Source organism: Myxine glutinosa, chromosome 10 (assembly GCF_964187855.1).
Source record: "Myxine glutinosa chromosome 10, kmMyxGlut1.1, whole genome shotgun sequence".
NCBI lineage: Eukaryota > Metazoa > Chordata > Myxini > Myxiniformes > Myxinidae > Myxine > Myxine glutinosa.
Window position 1 is genome coordinate 115,289,578 of NC_136270.1, and position 26,223 is coordinate 115,315,800.

At 49.6% G+C, this 26,223-nt stretch overlaps 1 protein-coding gene across 4 annotated transcripts in view; it reads right to left on the minus strand.

Moving 5' to 3' along the window:
- The window catches only part of C1QTNF1 (C1q and TNF related 1), a 133,393-nt gene that overhangs the window by 60,682 nt on the left and 46,488 nt on the right, over positions 1 to 26,223 (minus strand). The window contains exon 1 of one of the 4 annotated variants that reach the window (XM_068126239.2): positions 23,126 to 23,253. The exons of 2 other annotated variants lie outside the window; for them this stretch is intronic. The gene's annotated coding sequence lies outside the window, so the exon portion shown is untranslated. One more of the 4 variants, XM_068126240.2, reaches the window with a different exon arrangement.

Below are 26,223 nucleotides of genomic sequence, written 5' to 3' on the forward strand. Positions count from 1 at the left end.
CACCACACGTAGACAACTTTCGGACATCTTCCTAGTTATTCTTAATCTATGTCAGTTAAGGCCTCGTCTCCATTAATTATGACTCTTCGTTGCACCAGAATGTGATTATATGGCATCAGTAGTGAGTTTAGGACCTTTCCCATACCTCCTCCCATCTTCTTCCCCAAACAACAACAATAACAACAACTACAACAACAATTACAACAACAACAGAGGAGATGGCGGCGGAGCGGGGGAGGATGCGTCCTCACACCGGCTCGATTAGCTCCAGACCATGCGCTCCACGGGGTTACCCCGAAGGGGCTGGCTGTCAGCTCCTCGTCAGGGGCGGAGCCAGTAACCCCCCCCGCACGCACCCAATGAGAAGCAACGTGCCGATTCCACGAGGCGGAGCTAACGAGCCGAGGGCGTGTCACTCCCCGCCGGATATACGCGGCCCCGCGCCGGATGTGACGTCAGATGCGCCTCAGCTTGGAGACTGGAGAGAGAAGCCACCGCCACCCCCAGCGCGACGATACCTCCCCGCATCTCTGGACCGGACCGAGTCGATTCTGCCTTGAGCCAAGAGTGCACCTTGAGCCATCGCGACCTGCCTTTCCTTTTCATCAACCCCCGTGTGAGTCAGCATTTTGTCCCGTGTGTCTGTCGTCTGTCCGGGGTTAATATAAGAGTGTGTCTAAGTGCCTGTCTTCCTGTAATATACCTCTAGCCCCTGTAATCTAACCTTTTTCCGTACGAATATACTTGAGAACTGAACCCCTGGTGTCGTATTGTGTCATTATAACCCAGCCGGGTGTCTTCTCTTTCCTATTGAGCCAGCATAGCGCGGCTCGTCAACGTCGAGTATAGTCGGGTAATTTGTGGTAATTTGTGCGGACACGACGGCCATTCCGCTCGGCCCACTTTAACATCAAAGTCGTGTCTGTAACAATTGTTACAGATACGACTTTGATGGTATGGTGGGCCGAGCGGGATGGCCGCCGTATCCGTACAAGTTACCCCGATTGCACCCGGGGTTGACTAATCGCGCTATGCTAGACCAATGAAGGAAAAAGAAGACACCCGGCTGGGTTATAATGACACAATACGACACCAGGGGTTCAGTTCTCAAGACCTCCGGAGGAGGTTATATTAAGGCGGAAGGTTAGATTACAGGGACAAGAGGGAAACATAGGAAGGTGGGCACTTAGACACAACCTTATATTATTCCCGACAGACCACAGAGAAACAGGACAAAAACTGACTCACACGGGGATTGATGGCTAGGAAAGCGGGTATTCGATGGCCAGCACAAGGTGCACCTTGTGCTCAGGGACAGGATGGCGCGGCCCAACAGATGCAGGAGGTCTCTCAGCGCTCGAGGTGGCGTCTTGTCGTCTCAGCTTGGAGACTGGAGAGAGAAGCCACCGCCACCCCCAGCGCGACGATACCTCCCCGCATCTCTGGACCGGACCGAGTCGATTCTGCCTTGAGCCAAGAGTGCACCTTGAGCCATCGCGACCTGCCTTTCCTTTTCATCAACCCCCGTGTGAGTCAGCATTTTGTCCCGTGTGTCTGTCGTCTGTCCGGGGTTAATATAAGAGTGTGTCTAAGTGCCTGTCTTCCTGTAATATACCTCTAGCCCCTGTAATCTAACCTTTTTCCGTACGAATATACTTGAGAACTGAACCCCTGGTGTCGTATTGTGTCATTATAACCCAGCCGGGTGTCTTCTCTTTCCTATTGAGCCAGCATAGCGCGGCTCGTCAACGTCGAGTATAGTCGGGTAATTTGTGGTAATTTGTGCGGACACGACGGCCATTCCGCTCGGCCCACTTTAACATCAAAGTCGTGTCTGTAACAATTGGTGTCGGGAGTGAGATTCGAGGCCCGACCAAATTTTGAAGAAAAAAAAAAAAAAACGAATAGAGGAAAAAAAAAAAATTTGGTCAAAATTTGGAGCGGCCGAAATTTGTTTTGTTTTACGAAACTCGAATTTTGCAAGTCGCGCTATGGCGGATCAAGACGGCTGGGGTCCGGTAGGGGAGAGTGAAGCAGGGTCGGTCCAGGACCAAATTGAGGGACATGAGGGACATGAGGAGAGCGAAGCAGCGAGGGTAGCAAACGCACAAAATGGCGCCTCGCTGGTCACCGCGCCCGCGACCGTAGCAGCGCCGCCGATGGATTGGGGCCTATTTATGGAACAAATAAAGGCGCTCATGGTCCAGACAAGTGAAGACCTGAGGAATGACTTGGGAAACCAAATGGGGGTAATGAGGGACGAAGCGAGGGCTCGGAGTGAGCAATTGGGGGTAATGAGGGACGAAGCGAGGGCTCGGAGTGAGCAATTGGGGGTAATGAGGGACGAAGCGAGGGGTACCGGTGAGAAGTTAGACAATAATTTTGAGGAGTTAGACAAGAAAATTGGGAAGTTAGACAATAATTTTGAGGAGTTAGACAAGAAAATTGGGAAGTTAGACAAAAATTTTGAGGGGTTAGACAATGGGATAAAAGAGGTGAGAAATGGGTTAGAGGGGGTAGAAAATAGAATGGCTGCCCAGGAGAATCAGATAGAGGGAGTGAAAACTGGGTTAACGGGGGTAGAAAACAGAATGGCCGCTCAAGAGAATCAAATGGAAGGGATGCAAAAAGGGTTAGAGGGGTTAGAAAACACCATGGAAGGCAAATTGAGGGACATGAGGGACCAAGCGGAAAGGGAAGTTAACCAAATGGGGCAGCAGATAGAGGGGGTCAGAATGGGGGTAGAAACCAAACTGGATGCTCACAGGGAGGAAATGGAGCAGATGAGGGTGGCATCTGGGCAGGAGATGCAAGAGATGGGAGAGGAGATCAGAAGAGGAGTGAGTGAGGAGGTCGGAGGAGTGCGCGAGGAGGTGAGGCACTGTAAGGAGCGCATGGAGAAAGAGGTGAGAAAGGGGACTGTAAAATTGCAAGGTGGTATAGAGGAGTTGACGCTGGGAGTAGAACAACTGACAGTGGGACAAAAGGAGTTGGGGGACCAGGTAAAGAAGAACACAGCGGTAATAGAGGGTTTAAAATCGACACAGAAAGAGATGAAAAAGGACGTAGGGGTAATTAAAAAAGAGTGCCAGACGGTACATGAGGACCTGACGAGGAAAATGGACAAGGTGGTAGAGGTAATGGAGGTTAAAGAGCGGGAGGTGCGGGAGCACATAGAAAAAAATAAAGTGGAGTTAGAGGAAGAACTTAAAGGGGCGCACGAAGAGATGAAGGAGATGAAGCAAAAATTAGAAGAAGTGGAAGAAGGGGTGAGCGAAATTAAGAAGCGACGGAGAGAGGATAAGAAAGAGATAAAGGAGGAAGTAAAAGAATTGGTCCAAAGTCTGTGTTCGGATCGTGATGATGTGCTCATTAACCGGATGAGGGATTCGCAGGTGATGGAGGAGAAGCGAAGAGAAAGAGGACCCGGTGTAAGTGGTGACCAATATGGTCGTGCGTATGATGCGCCAGGTGATTTAATAAGCTTGGGGGTCGAGATAGACCCGGAAGTTCGTGAGAGGCCACGAGTGAGGTGTATGGCTGGTCCGGAGGGTATGGAACGAGAGGTGCGAGGTGTGGGTGAGCAAGGTTGTGGGAGTATGGAATGGGTAGCGGGTTGCGGAGGTGTGACCCATGCATCGACACCAACAGGGGTAGTTGTTGGAGGGACCGGGGAGGCACGAGAGCCCCTTGGGGGTAATGTACTGTGGGGGCCCGGCCGGTTCGGCCCCGCGCTGACCCCGCAAGGGGCGACGCACGGGGTCCGGCCGGCGGGCAACGACTCGCATACGAGGTGGTCCCACAAGGTCCCACTCGCGCCGTATGACGGCAAGAGTGATCTACGCGCGTACCTGGCGCAGTTCGACTGTGTGTGTAAGGGTAACGGTTGGGGTGAGGACGAAGGTGGAGTACACCTGGTGGCCGCATTGCGCGGCGCGGCGGCGGAGGTGCTGACGGCATTACCAGCGGGTGCTCTCACCCTGCCAGCCCTCCGCGACGCCCTAATTAATCGATTTGGAATAGAACAGCAGAGCGAGCTTGTTAAAGCTCAGCTCGCGCTGCGAAAGCGCAAGCCCCAGGAAGCCATCGGGGAACTTGCCCACGACATTCGCCGCGCAGTGGGGATCGCACATGCTAGCATGGCAGCGGATTCCCGGGAAAGCCTGGCGCTGGACCATTTTATCCAGGCCCTCCCGGATATTGAGCTCCGGCAACAGCTCGCCATGTGGCGCCCGCAGACTCTGAGCCAGGCGGCTGACGCTGCGGCCCGTTGGGAAGCAGCGAGGCCCCTGGCCCGGGGGGGCGAGCGTCTCGCAATGGCGGTCCGCCAGATGGGACCCCCGATGGAGGGCGGACCCCTTAGGGGGCCCGCCCCCGACGTGGGTCCTGACCTGGCGGGCATGGTCCGGAGGCTGGTGGACCAGCGCCTGGCAGGACCTGGACCATGGCAGGCGGCCCCGGAGGTGGCCCGCGGTGGACCACGAGCGGGTAATCCAATTCGGACCTACAGGGGGGGGAATTTGGAATTCCGGAGGCAAGCACCTTACCAGGTGAGGTGCTATACCTGCAACCGCCTGGGTCACCTGGCGCGGCACTGTCGAAACGCGCGCCGGGATGATCCCCGGCAGTTGAGGTCCTCAACTCCGCCCAGGGGGGAGCGGGTTAGCCGACCCCAGACACCCCCCCGCCAGACCCCGGGAAACTAGAAGGTGTCGGGCACGTAGGGCGGTGTTCGGCAGCAGAGGATGGAGGAGAGCCCTCATTGACGCGACAGGTCATTTATTGTGGCCAAATTGGAACCGGTAGCCTGACAATTAGATGCAAAATTGCCGGCGTGGGGGTAGACGCCGTAGTGGACACAGGAGCTAGCGCCACGATCATCAGCCCTGTGGTCCTTGATTCGAGCGCAGGTGGCTGGGATAAGATCCAACGCCTGCAAAATTATAGTTTGCAGCTTGCTACCGGGGTGACGGCCCCGATCATAGGGCGTGGTTCTGTGACCCTCAAGTTAGGGTCGGTAAGGAGGGAGATAGATGTTTGGGTGGCGGAGGTGTGCGACCCATGTTTAATAGGGTTGGACCTGTTGACTGCCAGCGGTTGTAAAATCGACTTGTGCCGGGGGATCCTGCAGGTGGGAGTAGAAGAGCTGCCGTTAGGGGGAGTGAGCACGGCCGAGAGAGCGGAGCTGGAGGCTTCCGAGGCCGTGACCATCCCCCCAAGGGCCGAGGCGATAGTGCCGGCCCGATGGGCAGCTCGCCCAACATGGCAGGAGTCCTGCGGCCTGGTCGAACCGGTGGCAGCGCAGTCCATACCGGGTTTAATCATGGGCCGCACCCTTGTAAAAACGGACGGACCGGTAGTGGCCGTCCGAGTAATAAATATGAGTACAGAACCACGCACTATAGTAAGGGGCACGAGGGTAGCTGGCTGCACCCCCGTTGAGGAAGTCGCGACAGTGAGGGGCGAGAACGTCCAGCCGAGCCGACCCCGGGGGGAGCCTTCAATGACAAGTAGGAATTGGCCCGATCCCATTTGCGAGATGGTAAATCGTAGCAGCGTAGAGTTGGGAGGTACCCAGAGGGAGGCCTTACACAAACTGGTTGGGTCCCATTTGGACCTCTTCTCCCTGTCCACCGAGGATATTGGACGTACGGGCCTGGTGAAACATCAGATCCACACCGGTGAGGCCCGGCCTATTCGTCAGGCCGCCCGACGGCTCCCTTGGAGCAAGAGGGCGGAAGCTGACGAGCAGGTTGAAAAAATGCTCGACGCAGGTGTGATCGAGCCCTCGGGAAGTCCTTGGATGTCACCTGTTGTGCTGGTCAAAAAGAAGGATGGGACCACGCGGTTCTGCGTGGACTATCGCCAGCTAAACAACGTGACACTCAAGGACTCATATCCCCTGCCAAGGATTGATGACACCCTCGATGCCGTTGCGGGCTCAAATTGGTTCACAACTTTGGACCTCAAGAGTGGGTATTGGCAGGTGGAGATGGATAGGGCAGGGAAGGAGAAAACGGCATTTTCCACAGGTAAGGGACTGTATCAGTTTACTGTGATGCCGTTTGGTTTGTGTAACGCCCCCGCCACCTTTGAAAGATTGATGGAGCATGTACTAGGCGGCATGCCATGGCAGTCATGCCTGGTGTACCTGGATGACGTCCTGGTACATGCCCAAACGTTCCCCCAGGCACTAGCTAATTTGGACCAGGTGTTCGGGTGCCTCAGACAGGCAGGGTTGAAGCTGAACCCGAGTAAGTGCACTTTGTTTGCAAGAGAGGTGGCCTATCTAGGTCACGTGATTGGCCGCGAGGGGGTAAAAACAGACCCAGACAAAATTAAAGCGGTAGAGGAGTGGCCCGCACCACGTACCATCAAAGAGGTGCGGGGATTTTTGGGACTCTGCTCCTACTACCGGCGCTTTGTGGCGAAATTTGCGGAGTTGGCCCGTCCCCTCCACCGGCTTACGGAGAAGGGGACGCGATTTAATTGGACACGGGAGTGCCACGAGGCCTTCCAAAAATTGAAGGGGTGTCTAACATCCGCACCCCTTCTAGCTTACCCCACTAGTGACGGGACATTTACCCTGGACACGGATGCGAGCCAGGAAGGATTGGGCGCAGTTTTGTCTCAGACACAGGAGGGCGTGGAGAGAGTGATTGGTTATTATAGTCGGGCCTTAAGTAGGCCCGAGAGAAATTATTGCGTCACTCGCAAAGAGTTATTGGCTATGCTGGCTGCCATGAACCATTTCCACCCGTACTTGTACGGGCGGAAATTTTTGGTTAGAACTGACCATTCCTCCTTGCAATGGCTCCTTCGGTTCAAGGAACCGGAGGGCCAAATTGCAAGGTGGTTGGAAAAGTTGCAGCAGTACGATTTTGATGTGGCCCATAGGGCCGGGAAGGCCCATGGTAATGCGGACGCACTCTCTCGGCGTCCTTGTCTGGGGGAAAACTGTAAATTTTGTGCGAGACACGAGGAGAGGGAGCAATTGGGCGATTCCGCCCCGATTCTCGTCGTCCGGGCAACCCGGGTGAGAGGGCCAATTTTGCCACTAACCGCGGACGAGGAATTTGGAGAGTTGGCTTGGAGCACGGCCCAGCAGGAGGATCCTGTTCTGGGGCCGGTGTTCCAATGGGTCAAATTGGGGCAAAGACCAAAGGGGGAAGAGGTCACCCCCCTCGGGGCACAAACAAAGGCATATTGGGCTCAGTGGCAGACCCTGGAATTGAAAGGCAACATCTTGTATCGCAAGTGGGTGGAGGTTCCCTCTGATCGAACTTCCTGGCTGGTGATAGTCCCTGACAAATTCAAGAACGTCATATTGCAACAGGTGCATGGTACCCGCTCCGGCGGCCATTTGGGCAGGACAAAGACAATATCTCGGGTCCGCCGGAGGTTCTATTGGGTGAATATGGGGCGCGACATACAGGACTGGTGTCGGAGATGCGACGCCTGTTCTGCCAAAAAGGGACCAGCACGGAGGATGAGGGCCCCCCTTCAATTACATCAGGTGGGGGCCCCCCTTGAGCGGGTGGCTATGGATATTCTAGGACCGCTGCCCCGCACCCGCCAAGGTAATAAGTATATCCTCGTTGTGATGGACTACTTCACCAAGTGGCCGGAGGCTTACGCCCTCCCCAACCAAGAAGCAGGGGTGGTAGCGCAGGCCTTCGTGGAAGGATTTGTGTGCCGGCATGGGATTCCACAGGAGTTGCACACCGACCAGGGACGAAATTTTGAGAGCAAATTGCTAAAAGATGTGTGCAGTCTCCTGTCAATTCGGAAAACCAGAACAACGCCTTTAAGACCTCAATCTGACGGGATGGTGGAAAGATTCAATCGAACTCTAATCCAACAACTGGCACTGTTCACCACCACCCGTCAGGATGACTGGGACGAACATCTCCCTTACTTGCTCATGGCCTACCGGACCAGCCAGCACGGGGCCACCGCATGCAGTCCAGCGTTGCTTATGTATGGGCGGGAGTTACGGGCTCCCGCCGACTTGCTATGCGGTCCCGTGCCAGACACAGTGGTTAACCCGCCGAGGGAGGGGTACGCACGTCACCTAGAGGAAGGCATGGAGCTAGTCCATGCCTTCGCCCGCCGCCAACTCCATCTGGCGGGGGAAAAGATGAAGCGCAGGTACGACGACCGGAGCCAGGGGAGTCAATACGCTCCGGGGATGAAGATTTGGTTCTTTAATCCCCGGAGGCGGAAGGGAAGGTGCCCAAAACTCACCTCCCCCTGGCAAGGCCCAGGAGTCGTCCTGTCGCAAATCTGTGACGTGGTCTTTAAGATCAAAATGGGGCCACGAGCCCTCCCTCGGATCGTCCACGCCGACCGGATAAGACCTTACACCGGCGAGCAGGCGCCCCCGTGGATCGCCTCGGCTTTAGATGCCGAGGCGGGACCCAGTACCTCTGAATAAGGGGGGCTTATTAGTGCCAGAGGACTGGGGGATTGAGGAGCGATAGGCCCGGTGGGAGAGGGTGGCATCCCTGCCACCTTTCCCATGTGTGGGGCAAAGGAGCAATAGCTTATGGGGTGTATGGCAGTGAAAACTAGCCCGGGTGGGTTAGGATATGGTGTGTAGGGATCTAGCGAAGATTGACATTAGGTAACGTTAAGATTAGTTAGTGACTGATACCTGTAGTGGGGACGCAGGTAGATTAGTGTGGATTATAATGACGAGGGAGCGCAATAGTTAAAGGGACGACTGGGAAGCGCAAGTTTCAGAAGGGAGTAGTTAGCTGAGATGATGCCGTGTTTGTGAGAATTGAACAGGTGTGATTGCACAGGTGTGCAACTGGACAGGTGTGTGGAGCAGTGTATGAGTAGTGAGTGTGTGGATCAGCGCGAATGCGCTTGGGGAGAGAAGGGTGCAGGTGGCACCAGGTGTGAGAGCACAGGTGTGCAGGTACAGGTGTGTGGAGAGAGTTGGAGTGAGTGGTACGGAGTGGTGTGCATGGTGCGAAGGTGTGGATGGGGGAAGAGTGGACCCCTTTCACGAGCACCCGGGGCGGGTAGTGTAAGTGTTAGGTAGAGGGTGCAGGTAAATTGTGGTTGGATATTGGCATTTGTGGTGCGGTTGCAGAATGGTGTTGTGAATGGGTGCATTAGTGTTGTGGAAATGGCTGGGCGTGTAGCCTGTTAGTGTGTGTAGTTGGTTGGGCACTCCACCACTGTGAGGATGTCGGCCAGGTGAGGCCGCAGGTGGGCTCTGGGAGCCGGTAGTTGTGAGTGGGTGCCTGAGGATCCCGGGTGTGGATCGGGCAGCCCAGTGCCAGAGAGGGCACGGAGTGGGGAGAGAGCCAGAGGGCCTTCCCCAGGTAGTTAGGTTAGGGTGAGGAGCAGGTAAGCTCGGAGGCAACTGCAGTGGTGGAGGTGTGCAGGTGGGTAGACCCACTGGGAGAGGTACACGCCGCAGCCCAGAAATTGTGCGAGGGCACCGGGAGATGAATCGGGGGAGTGAGACCCCAAATTGAAGAGCACCACAGTTTGGCCAATGGGAATTGGTTTTTAGAACCCATAGTGTAAGAGGGCCAATGGTTTGGCCGGAGAAAGACCCCGGGTAGTGTAAAGTTGTTAAAGTCATTTAGGAAATAGTTAGGATTAATGAACCTGTCGCACCATACGCAGCCACTTACCTGTGGTGATGATGATGACTCCACACCTGTGTTTTCTTTGTTTTGTTGCAGGAGATGAATCGCTGTGTGGATTTGTGAGACGCATCACGACGTGGATGAGACATTGGGGTGATTCCATCTCTCCCTCCCTAGGAGGGACTGATGATGAATTGGTAATGGCAAATTATGATGTTGAGTTGGAGATGGCAAATTTTGATGAGAGTTGAAAATGGCAAATTTGATTGGTTAGGAGGGAGAGAAGACGAATTTGGTTTATGGGAGGAACGGGGAAGACAGTAGGGATGTTTGTTGATTTGTAAAGTAGATGTTTATGGGTAGTGTTGTGTTTTGTGGATACAGTAAGGGGTAAGGGAGGGGCCATGTAGGTTACCTGGTGGGGGGGGGGGGGGGCGTACGATAGGAACGTACCTGTCTCACCTGGTTCCCATGTGCCCCCAGTGTGCATCACCTTACATTGCGTGCACTTTTGCGCCCTTACCACCTTACTCACTTGTTTCTTCTTTTGTCTCCCACCTCCGAGGATCTGGCTTTGGGGTAGAGAGAGAGGAGAGAGAGGTGCTGGCTACGCAGTTGTGGGCCTGCACTTTCGCTGTTCGCTGCCTGGATCGGTACACCATATGGACCGCAATGTTTGTGGCCACCCACAATGGACCGCAGTTCGTTTGCGGCCAAGCACCACCCGGGGATGGACCTATGGGTCAACGTGGCACCTATGCCATACAGGTGAACCACTTTTAATAACACCACTGAAGGCCACACGAAGAGCAAGAGACACCTGCAGGGTTAGGGGTTGTCGCATTTATTTTTAATCATTGAACAATGGTGACTGCACCGATTGGTGGTGGGGTGGTGCTTTTGATGCTCGGGAAGGGTGCTCTGCACGTTATTAAAGGCCGTCGGCCACAGAGCACTCGTGGGTTGGTGTATCGATGTTGGCAAGCGCGCTCTCTCTATGCATAACATCTGCATGTGTTCCTCCAAAAACAGGTCCTGGATCGTAGTGTAGATATCAGCGTAATCTTGTAAATAATGCTCCCTACCGGCTGTATGTTTAGTTTGAGAATTCTTTCCGGATTCGGTTATCCTGTGGGTGTGTTTCTGTGAGGAGAAGGGTGCAACGTCGCAGGGGGACATATTTACTCATTTGTGAATATCTGTAAAACTGTCGCACTCAGGGTAGAGTTAATAGTAGAGGGAACTACATTGCGTGCCACACTAAAGTAGGTAAAAATTTATCGGGTCGGGACGCCCCGAGGGTAGAGAAGGGTGCAATGTTGCGAATATGGAATTTGGCCTCCATATCCGCTTGTAAATATTCCCCTATTTTCTCCAATACTCCCCAACTTTCCCCGATCCCCCATTCCCTAGTCCCATTGCATGTAAATAACAATCAGTAGAGCCGACCTTCCCCTTATTCCCCCATTAAATGTCGTGCCCAGGTCCACCGCACCACACGTAGACAACTTTCGGACATCTTCCTAGTTATTCTTAATCTATGTCAGTTAAGGCCTCGTCTCCATTAATTATGACTCTTCGTTGCACCAGAATGTGATTATATGGCATCAGTAGTGAGTTTAGGACCTTTCCCATACCTCCTCCCATCTTCTTCCCCAAACAACAACAATAACAACAACTACAACAACAATTACAACAACAACAGAGGAGATGGCGGCGGAGCGGGGGAGGATGCGTCCTCACACCGGCTCGATTAGCTCCAGACCATGCGCTCCACGGGGTTACCCCGAAGGGGCTGGCTGTCAGCTCCTCGTCAGGGGCGGAGCCAGTAACCCCCCCCGCACGCACCCAATGAGAAGCAACGTGCCGATTCCACGAGGCGGAGCTAACGAGCCGAGGGCGTGTCACTCCCCGCCGGATATACGCGGCCCCGCGCCGGATGTGACGTCAGATGCGCCTCAGCTTGGAGACTGGAGAGAGAAGCCACCGCCACCCCCAGCGCGACGATACCTCCCCGCATCTCTGGACCGGACCGAGTCGATTCTGCCTTGAGCCAAGAGTGCACCTTGAGCCATCGCGACCTGCCTTTCCTTTTCATCAACCCCCGTGTGAGTCAGCATTTTGTCCCGTGTGTCTGTCGTCTGTCCGGGGTTAATATAAGAGTGTGTCTAAGTGCCTGTCTTCCTGTAATATACCTCTAGCCCCTGTAATCTAACCTTTTTCCGTACGAATATACTTGAGAACTGAACCCCTGGTGTCGTATTGTGTCATTATAACCCAGCCGGGTGTCTTCTCTTTCCTATTGAGCCAGCATAGCGCGGCTCGTCAACGTCGAGTATAGTCGGGTAATTTGTGGTAATTTGTGCGGACACGACGGCCATTCCGCTCGGCCCACTTTAACATCAAAGTCGTGTCTGTAACAATATATATATATATATATATATATATATATATATATATATATATATATATATATATATATATATATATATATATGTATATATATATATATATATATATATACAGTATATGTATATATATATATATATATATATATATATATATATATATATATATATATATATATCTAACATGATATTTAAAAAAAGTTATGGACGACATGACTACACTTGGTGGACGAGTTGGTTTGGTGATAAGAACAAGCCGATTCGATTTTGGTTCAGGTCCGAATCCAGATCCGGCCTATCGGTGGGATACAAAACATAAACTGTTCAGCCTGGCGGAGGTTTGCCCTCTACCTCGTGCCGGTCTGGTCATCATGTGGGGATCCCAAGTTTAAATCCCATATTTGCTGACCTGATTTGTACATCTACTAAATATTCTTCCATTTCAGAAAAAAAAAACTGCATTGACGTTAACCAAAAGTCTTTGTCTTCATAGGTACACTTCATATGTTATGTACCATCTACCTCATGGTTCTGAGACTCAATAAGAAGTTTAACCTCTTTCAAAGTACAATATTGTAGGTGTATGTACAATATGCGAGCATATTTATATGATCAACAGGATTTGCGGTTTCACATTTCGGAGCATGGTGGCTATCCATGTTTACAGTTTCTTTTCTGGGGCAATAGTTGCACCAAGTTTATCATTTTCCTGTTTAGATTAACTGCTGTTTGACAATGCACCACCAAAGGGGAACTATAATTAAAAAGAACTGTTGTGTCTAATTAAACGAATGTTAAACACACTGCCCTGCAATAGGCATCAAGGTTTCCATCTCTGTATTTTAAGCACCAGCAAATTAACAATGGAGGTCAACACTGTGCCACTTGCTCCCAAACAGTCTTCAGTGCATGCTAAGTCCCTGTTAATCTTTACTTTTTTTTTCTTTCATCCCAAGGCCCTATTAGGATACTGATAAACCTTTAGCCTGAGTTTTGTTTTCCTCCAACATTAACCTCACTCTAACATTTATCTTAAAAATTTAAGGCATAAAGCTACAATTCATGGACATATCAAAACTAGGAAAGGGCACCGCGACCTAATTTTATGCTTTTTATCCGCTTATATAAGCTTAAAATAATGGGGTCACTCTTATCATAAAATCAGCATTGGTCTTTTTCATATTTTGAAGAGACTTGTACAACAAAACAATCCTTTTTTCTGATATCCAAGACGCGGAGAGACATCGATGTGCAAGGAACATTTATTTATTTTTGTATACATATTCGAGGCTCGAGGAAGAGCTCATACATAACGGATCCCACATTAACTAACCAACACAAACGACAGCACTATATGAGATTTGAATCTGACATTAAAGAGCTCCAATAACAAAAGAGCTCAAATAGGAACACCTAAACAGCCCCAACGTTTTCAGGCTAAACCACAATAACGTAATTATATCTACAGTACCTCCAGAAAGTATTCACACCCCTTTACATTTTTCACATTTTTTTGTGTTACAGCCTCAATTTAAAATTGATCAAAATGAGATATTTTTTTTGTCACTAATCTACACATCTTGTAGATTAGTGTTCCCCCATAATGCCACAAAGTGGAATTTTCTTGAAATACATTTTTACAAAATAATTAAAAATAAAATACAGATATAAATATCTAATTTACACAAGTATTCAACCCCCTGAGTCATTAGTTTGTAGAAGCGCCTTCAGCAGCGACTACAGCTTTGAGTCTTCTATGGGTATGTCTGTATCAGATTTGCACAACTGGATTTGGGGAGTTTCTCACATTCTTCCTTGCAGATTTTCTCGAGCTCTGTCAAGTGGGATGGGGAGCTTCGGCGACCAGCAATCTTCAAGTGTTTCCACAGATTCTCAATATGATTAATGTCTGGGTTTTGGCTGGGCCACTCATGGACGTTCACGTTCTTGTTTTGAAAACATTCCAGTGTTGCTTTGGATGTATGCTTGGGGTCGTTGTCCTGTTAGAAGGTAAATCTTCACCGCAGTCTTAGGTCTTTTGCGCTCTGAAGCAGGTTCTCCTCAAGGATTTGCCTGCAATTTGGCTCCATTAATTGTTCCCTCTGTCCTTGCAACTCTCACAGTTTCTGCCACTGAAAAGCATCCCCATAGCATGATGCTGCCAACACCATGCTTCACGGTAGGAATGGTGGTAGATTGGTGATGAGCTGTGCTCGGTTTCCACCAGACGTAATGCTTTGTATTCAGGCCAAATCGTTATATTTTCCTCTCATCCGACCACATAATCTTTTTTATCATGCTCTCAGTCTTTCACGTGTCTTTTGGCAAAGTCCAGGCATGCTGTCATGTGTCTTTTTCTCAGGTGTGGCTTCCTTCTGGCCACTCTCACATAAAGCCCAGATTTGTGAAAGGCTGCAGAGACTGTTGTCTTTCCGGCAGATTCTCCCATCTCAGCCAAGGAACTTTATAGTTTTGTCAGAGTGGTCATTTTGTTCTTGGTCACCTACCTGATCAAGGTCTTATTGCCCAGTTGCTCAGTTTGGTCGGATGGCAAGCTCTAGGAAGAGTCTGGGTAGTTCTATACTTTTTCCATTTCCTAATGATGGAGCTCACTCTGCTCTTGGGAATTTTCAAGACTAAATTGTTTTATACCCTTCCCCAGATCTCCACCTCCTGACAATTCTATCTCGCAGTCCAATGGACAGTTCCTTGGACTTCATGGTAGAGTTTCTGCTCTGACACGCACTGTCAACTGTGGGACCTTCTATAGAAAGGTGTGTTTCTTTATAAATCATGTCCATTCAATTGAATTAGCCACAGGTGGACTCCAATGAAGTTGTAGTGACATCTCAAGAATGATCAAAGGAAATTGTATTCACCTCAGCTTCATTTGGAGTGTCATAGCAAAGGGTTGAATACTCTTATTGGCTCAATACATTTCAGCTTTTCATTTTTATTTATTTTGTAAAAATTCTCCAAAAAAATCCATTTTGACATTATGGGATATTATTTGTAGATCAGTGACAAAAAAAAAATCTCAATTTAATCCGTTTTAAATTCAGGCTGCACCACGACAAAATGTGAAAAAGTCAAGGGGTGTGAATACTTTCTGAAGGCGCTGTAGCTCTACATCATAAGCTTTTTATTTTGCAGTCAATGCCCGAAAGCAGAAGCATACAGTACGATCAAATCTGATGCTTTGAAATCCTGGGCATGCACATTACCACTTATCCTAAGGATTAGCCAACAGCTTGGCAATTTCTGTAAAGATCTCTCCTTATTCACAAGAGGTAACACAACCATTATTATATACAGGACTGTATAGCCAAAGATGACACAATTGTTATTTAATGACACACTATTTATGCATTGCTTTGGAAACTATAATGACATGAAACCAATTGTGTTCAGTTCAGAAATGTCAAATATATTTATGGATGATCCTCCTCGTGCCATCAGGCGCATAAGACCACTGAGGAACTTTAATTTGCGAGGGACACAACCCTGGACAGGTCGCCACGCCAGGTCACCACTCCGACTGGCTCACCTTTCCCAGGAGCTAGTGCTCATTTTTCCGATGTCGGAAGGATGAAATGCTTTATCAACTCGCCTGGTGTTATTTTGGCATACCTGGAGCTCGAGCTCAGGACCTTAAGATCCCAAGCCGACAACCCTTAATGTCAAGCCACCACCCATTAAGCTCCCAAGTCAACCACCTTAACCGTCAAGCCACCACCTCTTAAGATCCCAAGCCAACCACCTGAACAGTCAAGTCACCACCTCTTAGCATCAAAAGCCTATCGCCCAAACCGTCAAGCCACCACCCCTTAAGATCCAAAGCCAACCAGCCACCACCTCTTAAGATCCCAAGCCAACCACCTTAACAGTCAAGCCACCACCTCTTAAGATCCAAAGCCAACCAGCCACCACCTCTTAAGATCCCATGCCAACCACCTTAACAGTCAAGCCACCACCTCTTAAGATCCAAAACAAACCGGCCACCACCCCTTAGGTTTCCAAGCCAACCACGTTAAACGTCAAGTCACCACCCCTTAAGATCCAAAGCCAACCGGCCACCACCTCTAAAGATCCCAAGCCAACCACCTTAACAGTCAAGCCACCACCTCTTAAGATCCAAAGCAAACCGGCCACCACCCCTTAGGATTCCAAGCCAACCACCTTAAACGTCAAGCCACCACCCATTAAGATTCCAAGCCAACCACTCTAACTGTCAAGCCACCACCCATTAAGATCCCAAGCCAACCACATTAACAGTCAAGCCACCACCTCTTAAGATCCAAAGCCAACCGGCCACCACCTCTTAAGATTCCAAGCCAACAACCGTAACCGTCAAGCCACCACCCATTAAGATTCCAAGCCAACCACCTTAACCATCAAGCCACCACCCATTAAGATGCCAAGCCAACCACCTTAACAGTCAGGCCACCACCTCTTAAGATCCAAAGCACACTGGCCACCACCCCTGAAGATTCCAAGCCAACCACCCTAACCATCAAGCCACCACCCATGAAACTCCCAAGCCAACCACCTTATCCGTCAAGCCACCACCTCTTAAGATCCCAAGCCAACCACCTTAACAGTCAAGCCACCACCTCTTAGGATCCAAAGCCAACCACCCTAACCATAAAGCCACCACCCATTAAGGTTCCAAGCCAACCACCGTAACACAAAAAACCACCACCAATTAGGATTCCAAGCCAACCACCCTAACTGTCAAGCCACCACCCATTAATATTCCAAGCCAACCACCGTAACTGTCAAGCCACCACCCCTTAAGATTCCAAGCCAACCACCCTAACCATCAAGCCACCACCCATGAAACTCCCAAGCCAACCACCTTATCCGTCAAGCCACCACCTCTTAAGATCCCAAGCCAACCACCTTAACAGTCAAGCCACCACCTCTTAGGATCCAAAGCCAACCACCCTAACCATAAAGCCACCACCCATTAAGGTTCCAAGCCAAACACCTTAACACAAAAAGCCACCACCAATTAAGATTCCAGGCCAACCACCCTAACTGTCAAGCCACTACCCATTAATATTCCAATCCAACCACCGTAACTGTCAAGCCACCACCCATTAAGATCCCAAGCCAACCACCGTAAAAGTCAAGCCACCACCTCTTAAGATCCAAAGCCAACTGGCCACCACCCATTAAGCTTCCAAGCCAACCACCTTAACCGTCAAGCCACCACCCATTAAGATCCCAAGCCAATCGCCCAAACCGTCAAGCCACCACCCATTAAGATCCCAAGCCAACCACCTTAACCGTCAAGCCACCACCCATTAAGATTCCAAGCCAACCAACTTAACCGTCAAGCCACCACCTCTTAAGATCCAAAGCCAATCGGCCACCGCCCATTATGATTCCAAGCCAACCACCTTAACCGTCAAGCCACCACCCATTAAGATCCCAAGCCAACCACCTTAACAGTCAAGCCACCACGTCTTAAGATCCAAAGCCAACCGGCCACCACCCCTTAAGATTCCAAGCCAACCACCCTAACCATCAAGCCACCACCCATTAAGATCCCAAGCAACCACCTTAACAGTCAAGCCACCACCTATTAAGATCCCAAACCAACCACCTTAACAGTCAAGCCACCACCTCTTAAGATCCCAAGCCAACCACCCTAACCATCAAGCCACCACCCATTAAGATCCCAAACCAACCACCTTAACAGTCAAGCCACCACCTCTTAAGATCCCAAGCCAACCACCCTAACCATCAAGCCACCACCCATTAAGCTCCCAAGCCACCACCCATTAAGCTCCCACGCCAACCACCTTAACCGTCAAGCCACCACCTCTTAAGATCCCAAGCCAACCACCTGAACATTCAAGCCACCACCTCTAAAGATCCCAAGCCAACCACCTTAACCGTCAAGCCACCACCTCTTAAGATCCCAAGCCAATCGCCCAAACCGTCAAGCCACCACCTCTTAATATCCAAAGCCAACCACCTTTACCGTCAAGCCACCACCCATTAAGATCCCAAGCCACCACCTCTTAAGATCCAAAGCCAACCAGCCACCACTCCTTAAGATCCCAAGCCAACCACCCTAACTGTCAAGCCACCAGCCATTAAGCTCCGAAGCCAACCACCTTAACCGTCAAGCCACCACCCATTAAGATCCCAAGCCAACCACCTTAACCGTCAAGCCGCCACCCATTAAGATCCCAAGCCACCACCTCTTAAGATCCAAAGCCAACCGGCCACCACTCCTTAAGATCCCAAGCCAACCACCCTAACTGTCAAGCCACCAGCCATTAAGCTCCGAAGCCAACCACCTTAACCGTCAAGCCACCACCCATTAAGATCCCAAGCCAACTACCCTAACCATCAACCAACCACCCATTAAACTCCCAAGCCCACCACCTTAACAGTCAAGCCACCACCTCTTAAGATCCAAAGCCAACCACCATAACCGTAAAGCCACCACCCATTAAGATTCCAAGCCAACCACCTTAACCGTCAAGCCACCACCCTTAAGATTCCAAGCCAACCACCTGAACCGTCAAGCCACCACCCCTTAAGATTCCAAGCCAACCACCTTCACCGTCAAGCCACCACCCATTAAGATTCCAAGCCAACCACCTTAACCGTCAAACCACCACCCATTAAGATTCCAAGCCAACCACCTTAACCGTCAAGCCAACACCCCCTAAGCTCCCATGCCAACCACCTTAACCGTCAAGCTACCACCCCTTAAGCTCCCATGCCAACCACCTTAACCGTCAAGCCACCACCTCTTAAGATCCAAAGCCAACCACCATAACCGTAAAGCTACCACCCATTAAGATCCCATGCCAACCTCCTTAACAGTCAAGCCACCACCTCTTAAGATCCCAAGCCAACCACCTTAACAGTCAAGCCACCACCTCTTAGGATCGAAAGCCGATCACCCTAACCATCAAGCCACCACCCATTAAGATTCCAAGCCAATCACCCTAACCATCAAGCCACCACCCATTAAGATTCCAAGCCAACCACCCTAACCGTAAAGCCACCACCCATTAAGATTCCAAGCCAACCACCTTAACCATCAAGCCACCACCCATTATGATCCCAAGCCAACCACCTTAACAGTCAAGCCACCACCTCTTAGGATCGAAAGCCTATCACCCTAACCATCAAGCCACCACCCATTAAGATTCCAAGCCAACCACCCTAACCGTAAAGCCACCACCCATTAAGATTCCAAGCCAACCACCCTAACCGTAAAGCCACCACCCATTAAGATTCCAAGCCAACCACCCTAACCGTAAAGCCACCACCCATTAAGATTCCAAGCCAACCACCCTAACCGTAAAGCCACCACCCATTAAGATTCCAAGCCAACCACCTTAACTGTAAAGCCACCACCCATTAAGATTCCAAGCCAACAACCTTAACCGTCAAGCCACCACCTCTTAAGATCCAAAGCCAATCGGCCACCACCGATTAAGATCCCAAGCCAACCACCTTAACAGTCAAGCCACCACCTCTTAAGATCCAAAGCCAACCGGCCACCACCCCTTAAGATTCCAAGCCAACCACCCTAACCATCAAGCCACCACCCATTAAGCTCCCAAGCAACCACCTAACAGTCAAGCCACTACCCATTAAGATCCCAAGCATACCACCCTAAATGTCAAGCCACCACCCATTAAGCTCCCAAGTCAACCACCTTAACCATCAAGCCACCACCTCTTAAGACCTCAAGCCAACCACTTTAAAAGTCAAGCCACCACCTCTTAAGATCCGAAGCCAACCGGCCACCACCCATTAAGCTCCCAAGCCAACCACATTAACCGTCCAGCCACCACCTCTTAAGATCCCAAGCCAACCACCTTAACCGTCAAGCCACCACCCATTAAGATTCCAAGCCAACAACCTTAACCGTCAAGCCACCACCTCTTAAGATCCAAAGCCAATCGGCCACCACCGATTAAGATCCCAAGCCAACCACCTTAACAGTCAAGCCACCACCTCTTACGATCCAAAGCCATCCGCCCACCACCCCTTAAGATTCCAAGCCAACCACCTTAACCATCAAGCGACCACCCATTAAGCTCCCAAGTCAACCACCTTAACCATCAAGCCACCACCTCTTAAGATCTCAAGCCAACCACCTTAAAAGTCAAGCCACCACCTCTTAAGATCCGAAGCCAACCGGCCACCACCCATTAAGCTCCCAAGCCAACCACCTTAACCGTCCAGCCACCACCTCTTAAGATCCCAAGCCAACCACCTTAACAGTCAAGCCACCACCCATTAAGATCCCAATCCTACCATCCTAAATGTCAAGCCACCACCCATTAAGCTCCCAAGTCAACCACCTTAACCATCAAGCCACCACCTCTTAAGATCCCAAGCCATCCACCTTAACAGTCAAGCCACCACCTCTTAGGATCGAAAGCCTATCACCCTAACCATAAAGCCACCACCCATTAAGATTCCAAGCCAACCACCTTAACCGTCAAGCCACCACCCATTATGATCCCAAGCCAACCACCTTAACAGTCAAGCCACCGCCTCTTAAGATCCAAAGCCAACCGGCCACCACCCCCTTAAGATTCCAAGCCAACCACCTTAACAGTCAAGCCACCACCTCTTAAGATCCAAAGCCAACCGGCCACCACGCTTTAAGATTCCAAGCCAACCACCTTAACCGTCAAGCCACCATCTCTTAAGATCCAAAGCCAAACGGCCACCACCCCTTAAGATTCCAAGCCAATCGCCCAAACCGTCAAGCCACCACCCATTAAGCTCCCAAGCCACCACCCATTAAGATCCCAAGCCAGGCACCTTAACAGTCAGGCCACCACCTCTTAAGATCCAATGCCAACAGGCCACCACCCCTTAAGATCCCAAGCCAACCACCTCAACAGTCAAGCCACCACCCATTAAGATCCCAAGCCAACCGGCCACCACCCCTTAAGATTCCACGTCAACCACCCTAACTGTCAAGCCACCACCCATTAAGCTCCCAAGCCACCACCCATTAAGCTCCCAAGCCAACCACCTTAACCGTCAAGCCACCACCTCTTAAGATCCCAAGCCAACCACCTGAACATTCAAGCCACCACCTCTAAAGATCCCAAGCCAATCGCCCAAACCGTCAAGCCACCACCTCTTAATATCCCAAGCCAATCGCCCAAACCGTCAAGCCACCACCTCTTAATATCCAAAGCCAACCACCTTTACCGTCAAGCCACCACCCATTAAGATCCCAAGCCACCACCTCTTAAGATCCAAAGCCAACCGGCCACCACTCCTTAAGATCCCAAGCCAACCACCCTAACCGTCAAGCCACCAGCCATTAAGCTCCGAAGCCAACCACCTTAACTGTCAAGCCACCACCCATTAAGATCCCAAGCCAACCACCTTAACCGTCAAGCCGCCACCCATTATGATCACAAGCCACCACCTCTTAAGATCCAAAGCCAACCGGCCACCACTCCTTAAGATCCCAAGCCAACCACCCTAACTGTCAAGCCACCAGCCATTAAGCTCCGAAGCCAACCACCTTAACCGTCAAGCCACCACCCATTAAGGTCCCAAGCCAACCAGCCTAACCATCAAGCCACCACCCATTAAGCTCCCAAGCCCACCACCTTAACAGTCAAGCCACCACCTCTTAAGATCCAAAGCCAACCACCATAACCGTCAAACCACCACCCCCTAAGCTCCCATGCCAACCACCTTAACCGTCAGCTACCACCCCTTAAGCTCCCATGCCAACCACCTTAACAGTTAAGCCACCACCTCTTCAGATCCAAAGCCATCCGGCCACCACCCATTAAGATTCCAAGCCAACCACCCTAACCGTCAAGCCACCAGCCATTAAGATTCCAAACCAACCACCTTAACCGTCAAGCTACCACCCCCTAAGCTCCCATGCCAACCACCTTAACAGTCAAGCCACCACCTCTTCAGATCCAAAGCCATCCGGCCACCACCCCTTAAGATTCCAAGCCAACCACCTTAACCGTTGACGTTCAGCTAGAAAGCAAGGAAGACGCATGGATCCCCTTCGGAGAAGCAAATCAAAATTATATAACTCTCAAGGAAAATATGAAATGGGCTAACTGGGATTTAAGGATGACAAGGAATTGAAAGGCTTAGGATATCAGCCCTGGCCACACATTCCTTGCATTGGTTTAGTTTTGATGCCCTTCAACCCCCGTGGGTGGATGTGGATGACGCAATGTTGCTGAAGAATTAATCTCCGAGCACAACAACCCTCGACTTCCCAAATTCACACAATAATTTCTCTTCTCATTTGCTTTTGTCACTGCTGAACCAAAACTTGCAATTCCTTTTCGCTGCAAATACGTCGTGGTCTGTAACCTTCCCAGCATCGTGTTCATAAAGCACGTGCAGTCCGCAATGCAAATAGTTTGTGTTTGTGTGTGTGGAAGTGCAAATTGTGAGTGTTTATCCAAAGGAGCCCTTCTCCCAAAGGAAGGGTAAACTTAGCTCAGTTTAAAGGGGTTTAAATAGCCTTTACTATTCCATTGTGATCGCGAAAGCTTACGGAAGCCAAGGGAGAAAAATAATTTCCAGCATCTCAGCGACATAACATTCTCCAGCAAAAAATGTACATTCTAAAAACACAAGTCCAAAAGCAAGCACAGCAGGTTCCTTCTCTTCAAAAGGACCTCACCTTCTAATAGACCAAGATTCACCGGATCCTACCTCGTTTGACAGAGATCCAATATAAACAAGGTTGTGGGGTTTGCTTGCAGTCCTCGGGACCAGGTATCCGGGTGATCACAGCCATTGCAGAAAACGTGAAGTTATAACAGTTGTTCAAATCAAAGCATAATCGTTTCCTACCTCCCACAAAAGTTTCACTCACCCGTTAAGACTCAAAGTTGAAACGTAGGCAGGTGTCTCGTCGAAGAATGTCAAAAGAGTTAAAATAAATAAACGTTGGCGGTTGAAGCCTACACAAGGCCTCCCACAATATCAGGGTGAAGAAAGTTTTTAGTACAAAAACATCTCTAGATCTCTACTCAGAAGAGATCAGTTCAGTCGTCTACTCAACACAGAAGGCTGTCAGATGTCCCAGGAACAGGTATTTAAGCAATTTACCTTTGGGTAACGACGCCGCGCAGTTAAATAGATCGGGCCTCAGAGAAAACTGCCTCGTGGAACAATCCTGCTTTTCTTAGGCATCGCTTGGCAGGCAAGTGCAGGAATCTGGGCTTTATGTGAGGCCCACGTCACAGCTGTGTGTGATAGGGTCTCCGCAAGGCCCCAGCGAGGCGGTGGTCCTATGAGTTAGCAGTGAAAGCAAAGTGGATTCAAATTGTCCAGCTACAGGTAATCTTATCCCGCTCGTTATAATGTTTTCCCTATTACGTTATCCACGGATCATAACTTTATTTGAAATTCTGAAACTTCACCCACATGGATCAAAATCGTAAAAACGGATAATCAATCAAAGTGATATTCCTGGAATAATTTAACGAAGGAATGCGCGAAGCATAAACGCTTTGTGAATTATGATTTGGCACAGTCGGAGCATGTTTATACTGCATCCCAATCCTTATAACTGCAAACAGCTGAATTCCAAGTCAAAAAATTACACATACAGCTTCAGGCAGCTTCGGCCCAGTCTGAATCAAGAATTCCACTCCGTTTGTACATTTAGTGTCTTTCCAGAGCTCATACCCAGCATGTCTGTGCAAGCAAAGGGAAAAAAAAGAGTCGGGAAGATTACCCGGAGAGCGAATCTCAAAAGCTCTTTGAAGAGGCCATGGAAATCAAGCAGAGAGCTGGATGGCATATGGAAACCAATCGATCAGACAATTTAGAATAGGTATAAATGGATAGCTCAAGGTTAGTGAGCTCAATATGGTTTCATTCCCAAGGTCTCTTCCCCTATGAATTGACATTTTAAGGAGTCTGTGAACGTTTCAGACACCATGCTGTTTTGAGGAAGAGTTGAGCTTTACCCTCAGTCGAAAAATTATTTTCATAGTCTCATCATCTTACTATAATTCACCAAATGTCTGTCTGTCTGTCTGTTCCCAGGTACCGCAAAAACGGCTGAACCAATCGCAACGATATTTTGGATGGGAAATCCTGGGACTGCCTGGAGTAAAATAGGCTATATTGTTTTTCCTATTAGGAAAATTTTTCAAAATTTCCAGTTTTTCCAAACATGATGGAATAATATTTACCGATATGAACAGTGATGTGGCTTTTATTGAAATTCTACAAATACTGTTTCGATTTTGATGATTTGCGTGTGATATAATTTAATGGATGTTTATATAAATCGTTTAAAATAAAGCAAAGCCTTCAATTTCTGATATTTTGCCTTTTCATTTGGGCCTCCCAATTGAAGCCCCGCCCATAGGGCAGGTACCATTGCTAGAAACCATAATACAACAAAAATGACCGCAATTGTGGTCACGTCCTGCAACACAAAATGTACAATTTTCACCTCCACTGTCCACTCAACTCCTCTTGATTAAACCTTCCTAATAATTAGCTCACCTGGAACATAGTTCCAGGGAGCCTATGAGATTGCGTGTTGTCAGTCCGTCCGTCAGTCCGTAAACACTTGCAACTTCTTCTCCGAAAACAAAATAGGTTTTTGCTTTCTTCTCCGAAACTACACGCACAATTTAAATGACACTTGACCACAACCTTCATCGCCCGTGGTGTACCAAAGTTTATCCATGGCATTGGAAAAAAAGCTAGATAAAAAGGGAGTTTACAGGGGGTTGCCCCCAAAATATGTCTTTTTCTTTGTTTGTTTCAAGTCATGAATATGCGAATATGATTCTACATGCTGCCCTGTCTTCTAGCAACCATTGAAATTGGTTTGAAATACCATGATACTGTTTAAAATACCTTTAGTCGGTGTAGTATACTGCTTTATTCTACCAGGTGAGTGCCCAGGGGTATCGCCCCTATGTTTTTATTCCACATACGATTGGATTTTTTGGGGTCCCTCATCATGAGTTATACTCGATCCAAACAAAGCCATTGGAAATCTGTCGCAACAAACCCGGGAAGTGTATAATCAGCTGAGGCCTACAGGACTGATGTCTTCGGCCCACCATGAAACCAAGGTGGTGGCCATATTATTTTGTCTGGGTACCATTGTGGGTGGAATCAAGTGACAACTGTGGGTGGGGTCTGGCAGCTCTCTGACCAGTGGGTGCAAATTTCAAAAATCGACCCCCAACAAGGAGCACAACAACAACCATGCAGAACTCTTGTAGACTTGTGAAAGGCTTGTATACATCTCATCATGGATGACACCAGAAGTCGGCCACGACTTAACGGAATTGGATAACTGGTTATAATAGCACCATTAGGAGTGTGGACCAGTGACTGATAGCGGATACACCACGCATGCATAAGTTTATCGAAGTTTCTCCAAATTTCCCTCTGGCGAGTATGAAAATGCTAATGAACCTTAGGAACATAGTTATGCATCAAGTAAAGGTCACAATTGGGCCGTAAGGGTGTCGGCGGCAACATCGCACATAAAATTTGAAACCATAGCCGGGGAGAAATCACATATGACGCCCCATGGTATGTTATAGACAATTCATACAGTATACTGTCCACATACAGTCGTGGCCAAAAATATTGGCACCCTTGCACTTTTTTCAAATAACTCACAATTTTCTCTAAAACTAATGTCGTGTTCACTGGGATTAACACCCCTGGTTGACGGATGGCCAACATACCTTTAACTCCGAGGCGTATACTCAGCTATGGCGGTAGTGATACACGCGGGGAGGTATTGGAGGGTAGCGAGAGCTTACTTGTACGGATGGACGTGGCACGGAAGTTATCTGATTCCCACAACTAATAAATGGACAAAACAAGGAATTGAAATTTCACAAATAAAGGGTTTAATGAAAATCAATGCAATACAATAAAAACCAATGACATTAAGTTCCTAACCGAGCGACCCTCCAGCAGACTCAAAATGCAGACACAGGGAGAAATAAATGAAAGTAAAAATGTGTGTGGTGTGTTTGCCTGTTACTCCGCCTGGCGTCCTTGACCGTCCGGGGCCGTCACAGGTCCCGCGTCCCTGCGCGGGAAAACACGCATTGGTTCATGGTTGAAAACAAAAAAGTCACATTCCCCGCCAGCCGCCGACGTGAAGCGAACAGGCCCTCGCTCCTTCCTCGTCCCTCCTGCTCGGCCGCACCCGC